This window comes from Neolamprologus brichardi, chromosome 8 (genome assembly GCF_056152115.1).
Source record: "Neolamprologus brichardi isolate AB-2024 chromosome 8, ASM5615211v1, whole genome shotgun sequence".
Classification (NCBI taxonomy): Eukaryota; Metazoa; Chordata; class Actinopteri; order Cichliformes; family Cichlidae; genus Neolamprologus; species Neolamprologus brichardi.
The window spans coordinates 14,105,944-14,115,314 of NC_142111.1; positions in this window are offsets into that span (position 1 = coordinate 14,105,944).

Sequence of the window (9,371 nt, forward strand, 5' to 3'; positions counted from 1 at the left end):
TGAAACCGAATAAAGTTAAATGCCTTGAAAGATGACAAAAGACCAAAGATCAAATATTAAGGAAACACGTTTTGCTTCAGAGATTATATTCATGAGATTTTCCTTCTGCTCCACATTTGTTCTGACGCTTCTTTCTCTTTGTCTGAGGTGATTCAACCTAAGTCTAAGTTGAATTAAGGACATTCATTTCTTTTTCATTTCCCTTTTTCCTTCCTAATAAAAATGTACCTTGAAATCTTTGTTTTTACCTGTTTGAGAATTCATGGTAGATAATCTTTTCTTTTGAATGGTGATCTGGTAACTCTCGGTGGTGGAGATTTTTTTTCTATTAAGAGGATGAAAGATTATTGTACGATTCTTGCAACAGTGAAAAGAGACCTTAAGCAGCCGGCGTTATTAGTGTAAAAAGTGAACCTTGTCTACCTCACCGTGTCTTGACTAGTCAGTCTCATCCACAATCAGTGAGATCTGTAAGCCCTTTCTTTCACCAATCCTCCGTAACTCTAGTTGATTTGGCTGTAATCGTAATGACTGTGAAAAAAGTACTAGGTTTGCATGTACTAAGAAAGGCACAAATCACAGTGATGATGCATATGCAGAGTTGTGCCCAATTACCAACACCTCTCATGCAAATGTGGTTGTTGCAATTTTGATGCTCTCTGAGGCTGGATTGTGCACGAAACACCTCATTAAATGGAAGAACAAAGAAGGATAATCATGAAAGGCCTGAAAACACCCAAAGAATGTTTAGTTCATTATGTCACTGCTGGTCATTTTAATATATTATATTGCTCATTGCTGATGTTTTTTCCTACATTTTTGTCCACATCATCTTTTTGTACCCTCCAAATGCAGGTACTCACATATACCATTAAATTCCTATAATTAGAAGTTAAAGCGCAACTTTAATACTGTGTTAGATGCTAGAATATTCCCTTTGGAGCTATAGTGGTGTTTCATAATTACAAGTAAAGTAAGGAACATTTATATGTTACATAAAAAAACCCCAAACTGTATTTATCTCAGATGATCTGCAGTCTTTTTAAGCTTTACTTTAGTACGTCTAATCTGATTTAACTTATGGCACACACAGTAAGTTACATAGTGTCTCATCATCTCACTGTTATTGAAATCAGTATGCAGTTTTAAGTTCATCTCTGTTTGTCAGACCAGCTGAATGTGTGATGGCTTTAAGTCTTTATATAGTTGAAGTGAAGTTTCCTTTGGCGATTTGTGTGCAAACTTGAAAATTGACAAGCTGCCATGAATAGACAGCTGCAGAGCTCCTTAACTACAGCAACATAAATATATGCTAGATTTTCTTCAGGCAAGGGCCAATAAAATCTACTGAGAAGGATTTCTGCAAATGTACAGATCTGATGTCTAAAGCTGCAACAAGTTGCTCACTTTTTGATGAGACTCGGATGAGCTGCTTAATGTTGTAATACCAGCACATAGTCTAACATTAATACAGTCTAGCTTGTCAGTCCTGCAGCTAGTCTAAAGTGATTCAGCATAGACAGAACACTCAATGATTATTAATGAGGGGAAAATATATATATATATTCCTCTCTTTCTGCTCCTCATTCACTCCCTGTTTGTCTCGTCAGTGCATTTGAAATATCTGAAACAAAGTGTGTCCATAGTGACACACTTTGAATGTCAAATATTACTGTGCGCTGATGAAATGTTTATAGCCTTGCTGTCAACTTCATGTATGTGCAATAGCCAAATGGTTACATAAACATTTTGTATTTATGATGCATAACCAGACTGGGTAGTATATCAATTTTTTAAACATAGCATTTCAAATGGGATTTTATGTTCTTATATAAGTAACCTAAGACCACAACTTAAGAAGGCATATGCAGACAGAGCAAATACAAATTAGGAAAACATCTTCATATCAACATATTACATGCCAGAAGTGTTCACGTATCAGCAAATAAGAGGTCGGCATGTTTGACAAAGAAATTTCATTGGATGCAAAAACTGATAAATCCATTTGGGTTTGTTATTCAATGCTTTATGATTCCTTAGGTTGTCGGTTTATTAATGGTGCTAAAAATATGTATGTTGTTTTTGTTTTTTTTTTGTCCCGTATGTTTTTTTTTTAATTTAACATATCTTAGGTGTGCATCCACAGTGGACTGGTTAACATATTCGCTTAGCAAGCAAGAGGTTGTGCTAAAAACTCAAATCGAACACGAGGAGCTACCAACTATCGCAACCCCTTGTGAATAAAGGAGCAGCTGCTACTACTGATAATTAACACATTTGTCCGCTGTAATCCTAACCTTTGCTTTTTGTGTATTTTTAGGCTGCCAATTCAAATCTTCATTTTATGACATACAATTAAACGCTGAAAGTTGTCATATATTGTATGTTGGAGGACATAACGTTGTGAATTTTCACGACGCATTTCTTTTTGTAGCCATTTTAGTGTATTTTAAATAAAATTTGAATTGTGTTTTAAAATAAGAAAATACTTTGAAATTGCAACGATCAACAGATAGCAAGTTTCATCAAAAAATGTTGCCGTTTCTGCTCGACTCAACTCTTGAATGATATTCGGTGTTAGTTTTGAGGCAGCTTCCATATTGATTAATTGCCATTTAAATTGTTTCATTTACCTGATTGGTCAGATCACATTGCTGTAAGATTTTTGGTGAAATTTAATTGATTACATACCTGATTTGCCATGACAAGTAAGAAGATGAGTTATGGGGGAGCACGCACAAAGCCAAAGAAGTAATACTGTACCTAATTACCTGCTAAATCGCTACAGTTTTGGTTCGTTTCTGATGCTCTCTAATCACTTGCTACATCTTCTATTTAAACTGCACAATCCTCTTTCCAGGGTTTTTCTAATCCGGTTATATGGAGAATGACTCGGCAAGCTTTAAAATTCTCCTGTGGGTTAAATGTCTAATTTTACAACACACAATACACATCCCACATCTTGAGAAATACCCGACACATTTAGCAGAACAAGTGAAACACTTTGAACCTCCCGAAAAGGCAAACTGGTGTGTTAAGGAGTTGTTACTTGGCAGAGGATTGCTTGAGAGTCTTACATTCTCCCACAAAACATGCTGTTAACTTGTGCCTAACTACACAATGTGCCAATGTTATCTCTTATCCAGTAAAACGCAGCATTAAATCCTCTGCAAAATGAGGTGTTTTCATCATTAACGCTTCTCCTGGCAAGGTCTACATGCACCTCCCTTCACTGGTGGCCTATTCTTCAGCAGCGTGACTTTTCCCTTCCTTCTACATCAATTTCAAATTCTCGACACTTAACCTTGTCAGGATGGAAAAGATTACCACAAAGATACCACCACTGAGTTGCCAAGGGCAGCTCTGTTGTGGGTACAAATGTGATATTTTTGCAATTGTTGGACCTGATTTCATCCAGTAAATGTATTAATATCTGTTGTCTGTTATCATAAACCTCATTTGAAATGAGGATGGAATAAAGCAGTGAAAGAATGGAGGTTACTTGCATCGTAATAATTGAACTGAAACCCCAAAGATTCTACTAATCTCCAAATTTCCTCTTTACTGAGAACAGTTTGTACAAAAAAACCCCCTTTATATTTAATTAAAAATAGTTTTTAATATAAATTTTATGTTTTTTTCCCTCTTTTATTTACCAACCCGAGACTCAGATTTGCTGTCAGACACTAAAAGAATAAAGATGTACATGGAACCAGGGTACTGCTTAAAGAATCACCCCAAATATGTGATTGTCTTTGTCTTTTTGTCCAAACTGTCATCACACAGACAACTCACTCAATGGCCACTTTCATTACCTTGCTTCTACCTGCACATTCATGATGCAAATATCATGATATCATGGTCAGCAACAATACTCAGATGTGGCTGTGGTATTTAAATGGAATTCAAGGGCTCGGAGTGTGCCAAAAAAATCTCCCCAGACTGTTACATCACCAGCAGTCTGAAGCCTTAATGCAAAGCAGGATGGAGCCATAATCTCATGTTGTTTATGTCAAATTCTAACAGCATGATGCAGATGTCACAGCAGAAATTGAGACATACCAGACCAGCCAATGTTTTTCCAATCGTCTGTTGTCCAATTTTGATGAACCAATGTAAACTGTTGCATCGATTTCCGACTCTTAGCTGACAGGAGTAACATGTGGTGTGGTCTCCTGCTGCCATAGCTCACTGCTGCAATTTGCATATTTTCTCTCTTTTGGACCATTCTGTAAACCCGAGAGTTGATCCTCCAGGAAAGTTTCTGAAAGACTCAGACAAGCCGTCTGACATCTACAGTCATGCCATGTAAGTCACTTAATTACCTTTCCCCCCCGATCTGATTCTTACTTTGAACTTAAGCAGAGCATTTTGACTGTTTTGTCTTCATACCTAAAGGCACTGAGTTGCTGCCATGTGATTGGCTGATCAGATTTGTACTAACAAGCAGTTTAACAGGTGTACCTGTTAAAGTGGGCAGCAAGTCTATAGTGCTTGTTTTTTTTTAAATAAAAATAAATAAATAAAATCTTTTAATATACTCCTTTACATTACAACATCTAAATTCACTGTTATGACTTCACTATTAATGACAATAATTAAAAAAAAAAAACAGTATATAGTTTGCGCTACTTGTCTTTTAAATTTGGATAATCTTTTAAAAAAGCTTAACATAAGGATCTTAAATGTATCTAAAAATATGTGTTTTTATTGGGCTGCTGAACCAACATGAGAAATTCAGATATTTTCGAATGAATTTCCTTGACTATTGACTTTAGCCATCTCACCAAAAGGGAACCTTAAGAAGATTACTACCAAGGATAATTAGCATTGCCTGTAAGTGGTATTATTTTTATAATGAAATTCTTTTTGGCTCATCAGTTAGCTTTACACTAATATGGTGACGCAGAACAAAATAGTCGAATGTTCATGAATGGCCACATGAATGGTGTTTTACTTGGTGAAGGCATCATAGGGGAAATTACCCTGGAGCATAGCATAGACAGCTACGCTTTGCCGTCGTTAAATTTATACAGGACTGAAGAATCTTATATCAAGCACTTATTATTACTTTTTCCACGCAGAGCTCTCTTTATTTGTTTTAAATTGACAAGAAGTGCAGCTGCACACCGATGTGTCACGTCATTCTCATTTTTCTCTACAACTTTATAAAACAACTCGCTTCTTGTTGTTTTACCGCAGAGAGGGACTATCGCAGTGAAGCTATTAGTACCCACATGTTGTCACTGCCATGCGGGAAACCACACTTTTCACCTGCAGTGAACTCCGAATGGAGGCAGACGTGTCAGCTCTTTCATATGAGGGATTCTCGCGACCAGCTTCTCTCATCTCGTCGCCTCCGTTGCCCCAGATTTCTGCTCTGGCTTGGCAGGCGTTTTCCAAAACCTGTAGAAAATTCTCTGTGAAAAATGACCAGCAAGAAGAAATTAAAGAGAAAAAGAAATCACAGGAAAGAGGTGAGAAAACTGCCTGAGGGGAGCAGAATCATTTGACTTGAAGATTTAGCTGACCAGAGATTTAGCAAGCAAAGCACACCTGAATTGTGAAGAAAGCACAGAAAGATCTCTCTGTGCATATGGACCACCCAGCCCCTCTCTATCCTTCTCTTACGCTTTATGTTGAATGTCTTTATCGTCGGGCTCATTGGGAATGAATCAGATGAGCCTGTTTAAAAGATCACTGAACCAACAGAGAGGAAACACACTGGCTGATATATGTGTAGACTCAAACTGTTAAACGTCTACAGTGCAGTGTGCATCCACAGTAGCCGCAGCACTCCCTCCCACTAAAGTCGGAGCCCAGCAGAGTTCCTTTGCTGCCCTTCAAGACATTTTACTTTCCACGATCCTTCCACAGGTGACTTTCCTCATATCAGCCCCCAGCTGACTTGACAGGAAGCAGACAATGTCATTAAAAACACACTGCATCTGCCGAGGGGGTGGGGGGGAGGAATGTTAAGTGTCCTGAGATCTGCCACTTAATGTGACAAGGGCATTTCAACACCCGGCACAGAAAAGGGACTTCAGCCTAAATGATGCTGCACCGTAGGCCATGCTGTGAGATTTACCTCTAAATGTTCTTCAATTATCTTTTTTTCTCTCTCACAAGTTCTGTATTCAGGGAGATAAATTAAAAACACAGTTTAAATAACCTTGTAATTTTTAGGCCACTGCGTCACTGCTAAATCGTGGCCTACATGGTTAATACTACAAAGAATACTACATTTTTTACTTTCTTTTGGCATATATTAATTTGTTCCTATTATCTCTAATGATAACATGTAATTGTGTATTAAACAACTCAATTGCACAGCTCAGGACATGAATTTTGATAATTTCCAGCATCCCAACCTCTGCACCAGGACCAGGAATAACACAGTTGTTATTATCAGTCAAGTTAACCTTCCCTGTCACCTCCTCGGCTGCTTCTTTTCGGGCCTCTGTGCTGAAATCCAGGCACAACTATTGTCAGCATTTGCATCTGATGAACACATTATCTCACTGGCACAACCGTTTTCCCAATTTAGAGTAATTCCACAAATGTAATCAATCAATAAATAAGCCAACCTTAAAGTGCAAGAAATAAGTCTTCTCTAACTTTTCTGCAGACTCTTACTGAAGCTATATCTTTATGGGTTATTGGTGGATGGCTGTTATGACTCGTTTATTTAATAAATCATTGAATTTGAAATGATCCACTGGCCTGCTGTTTGTAAGCCTATAAATACAGCCTTACAATAAATACTTACTTGCTTTGCTAAGTTACTAAGTAGTCTGGCTCTGCCTCAAGGCAACACATTTCTCTGTCATTACTGAGGTTTTCAGGTAATCTGGAGGGTATCGTGAGACGAAGTACTTCTGGCACTAACCATCAATAAAACTTTACATTAAACAAGCAAAGTATAACATGTTGATTCATGAGCTTTAGTGGATTTAATAAAGAGCCACGCCAGCTGTTTCACCCTGTTCCCAGACTTTATACTAAAGATAAGCTACAGTAATCTGTGGCTGGCTGTAGCTTTTTAATGGGCACATATGAAAGAAGCTCTACATTAATCCTCTCATCTGACTCACTCACATGTATAATGTTCAAATGATTTTTTCTAGAGTAGAACGAATTTACTTTTGAAAAGTTAATATTTTCCTGGAAACACATTGAACTTGTCTGTCTGTCTGTCTGTCAGTATGTAGTAAAGATTTTTCTTTACTGTAGTTAGCAATTACATTTTTATCTAAGTCTATTTATTTTGTAGGTATACTGCTGACCTTTTATTTGATCTTACATCTTTATTAATTCTGCTTGTGCCTATCGTGAAAGAAAGACTGCATGTACGATGTTGACATTTGGCATTTAGTATCTGAATGCAATTCTTTTCACAACCATACAATTTGAAGCTTAGCTCTAGAGGAATACCAATACCATTTCCCCTCCAGGTCTGATGAGAGTACCTCATACTTCCTTCTGTGGATCTACTGATGCTGAATACTGATCTGAGTGTATATATATATTAGTCATGCTGCCATCATGCGTGAGTGAATTTACTGAATGTGAATGCTAGTATGTATATTTAGCATGTAGGGTCTCAAGCTGTCACTCCCAGTGAGCAACCTTCCTTAAAGTCACCTTTGATTAAGGATTTAAATAATCCTAATGCTGGCCCAACAAATGACTTAAATTAGAATTATGCAAAGAGGAATGTATACACAAATGTTTTGTGATTTTCTTTCTTTCTTTCTTTCTTTTTTTTGTTAGTCACTCTGTCCACATTCATATTGATAAGAAGCTCCTCAGCTGTTTTGGATTTTCTGCTTTCTAGACGCTTCCACCATGTGGCCTTGCTGATATCTTGAATTCTAGCCATGCACGGAGGATAAATCAAGGTCACACTCACATCACATGGAATTTTCTGTGTGTGCAAAAGCATGTGGCCATTAAGTACAAGGCACTATCAAGTGAATCCTATTTGTGGCCATTTCTTTGATAGTCAGTGTCCAGATGTATACATGAATGCAGTGCTCAGAGGTCCTGCTGGTATGCAGCAGTAAGATAGCCAAAGAAGATTGCCTATCAAAATGAAAGCATGAAGAATTTTCTAATTGCATTCACAAAATCAAAATAATAAAATATCAAGGGTGTAGTATGTTAATTCTTGCAATTCATTATTATCAGGATGTCCAAAAAACTTGCTGAAAAGCCTTCAGCTAATCCAAAATGCTGCAGCAAGAGTACTGACAGGGACTAGAAAGAGAGAGCATATTTCTCCTGTTCTGGCTTCCCTTCATTGGCTTCCTGTTAAATCCAGAAGTGAATTCAAAATCCTGCTCCTCACATACAAGGTCTTAAATAATCAGGCCCCATCTTATCTTAATGACCTTGTAGTACCAGATCACCCTATTCGAGCACTTTGCTCTCGCACTGCAGGCCTACTTGTTGTTCCTAGATTATTTAAAAGTAGAATGGGAGGCAGAGCCTTCAGTTTTCAGGCCCCTCTTCTGTGGAACCAGCTTCCAGTTTGGATTCGGGAGACAGACACTATCTCTACTTTCAAGATTAGGCTTAAAACTTTCCTTTTTGCTAAAGCATATAGTTAGGGCTGGACCAGGTGACCCTGAATCCTCCCTTAGTTATGCTGCAATAGACGTAGGCAGCCGGGGATTCCCATGATGCATTGAGTTTTTCCTTTCCAGTCACCTTTCTCACTCACTATGTATTAACAGACCTCTCTGCACTGAATCATATCTGTTATTAACCTCTGTCTCTCTTCCACAGCATGTCTTTTATCCTGTCTTCCTTCTCTCACCCCAACCAGTCGCAGCAGATGGCCGCCCCTCCCTGAGCCTGGTTCTGCTGGAGGTTTCTTCCTGTTAAAAGGGAGTTTTTCCTTCCCACTGTCGCCAAAGTGCTTGCTCATAGGGGGTCATATGATTGTGGGGTTTTTCTCTGTATCTATGAAGCGCCTTGAGGCGACTTTTGTTGTGATTTGGCGCTATATAAATAAAATTGAATTGAATTCATGTCAGATGATTTAGCTTAGCATTAGCATTCCGCAAACCCACTTGTCTCTCAATTGTTCCCGAATCAGGATTAACCACTCCACCTAAGTGAAATATGACATTGGTAGTCATTTTGCATACTACCCAAGCTTTGATGCCCTCCTCATCTGTGTCACTGCGGGACAGGAATTGAGTTTCCTCTGGAAAATAGACACATGCTGCTCCCTGTCATGTTTGTCAACAACCCCTACTGATACTGCAATGATGGGATATTGCCAATCTTGGGGAAACTTCTTCGAAAAAGGATTTCATGACTGAATAAAGAGATCATCCTACATATATGTGAGCATTAACTAA